This window comes from Scleropages formosus, chromosome 18, assembly GCF_900964775.1.
Source record: "Scleropages formosus chromosome 18, fSclFor1.1, whole genome shotgun sequence".
Classification (NCBI taxonomy): domain Eukaryota; kingdom Metazoa; phylum Chordata; class Actinopteri; order Osteoglossiformes; family Osteoglossidae; genus Scleropages; species Scleropages formosus.
In genome coordinates, this window is record NC_041823.1 from 2,924,124 (window position 1) to 2,925,067 (window position 944).

Sequence of the window (944 nt, forward strand, 5' to 3'; positions counted from 1 at the left end):
AAATCAACAGTCCTGGGTTAAATTTCCCGACACCTTTGTAAGACAGTCCTTCACCACCTGTTACTTGTTATCTTCATATTTTCCTATTTCTTTGTCACTTTTATAGGTACCTACAGGAATATGTGCTCTAGGAATATGGCAGCATCAAACAAGTGAGTCATACTTCAGTAATTGCGCTTATTTATCTAAGCCTGTTATCGTTGCCATGGACGGTCCCAAGCCCGGCTGAGAAAAGAGGAGGGTTGAGCGTGGGGCTAGCTACTCCACACCATAAAAACCTTGCCAGCTACAGAAAAGCCAATAAAGAAACTTCATGGCATCTCAGCTCTTAGGGACATCTGGAGAGCCCTTGCTGTCGGCCTAAACCCCAGGAAAGGTGGAAGGCGTAAGAAGAAGAAAAAGAAGAAGAAAAAGAAGAAGAAGAATCTAAGTCTGTTGTCAATGCCTGACTCTGACAACCTTTAGGAACCAAAACTATGGAACGCTTCACATCTTTGCGTGTCATCCTTGCGCAGGGCCCATGCTAATCTTCTCTGTATTGTTCCACCTGTAGTATATGTGCTGCCACACAGCTAGCACAGCGCTGTGTTGACATACTTCTGTTTACCTTGAGCTGCACATCACTTGGGAGTAAAATGGATAATTATAAGCGCAAAATGTATGTATGTAAAGCTGAATGTGATTTTGATGGTGCCATACATTTCAGGATAATCTGACTGAGGCTTAAAGCTCTGGCAAGGCCCTCCTCCAGGCCTCCCAGAGACCCGACCCCCATTCCAGGGGGCAGACGGACCTCCAGCGGCGGGCCGCCTTCGATGTGAGACTTCAGTGAAGCGTTGCGTGGGTTTGGTCTGCATCAGCTAGCCGGATGCATTCCTGTTTCCCCTTGGTTTGTGCTTAACATGCAGTGATTTTGGATTTTATTTAACCGATTTGCTGCTTAA

General features: G+C 46.0%; 1 non-coding gene across 1 annotated transcript; it reads right to left on the minus strand.

The window, feature by feature from the left end:
- Nucleotides 1-470: 470 nt before the first annotated feature.
- LOC114909137 (U6 spliceosomal RNA) lies at nucleotides 471-579 on the minus strand. The gene has a single exon (XR_003797130.1). It is a non-coding gene; the product is annotated as a U6 spliceosomal RNA (small nuclear RNA).
- Between the last annotated feature and the right edge of the window lie 365 nt (nucleotides 580-944).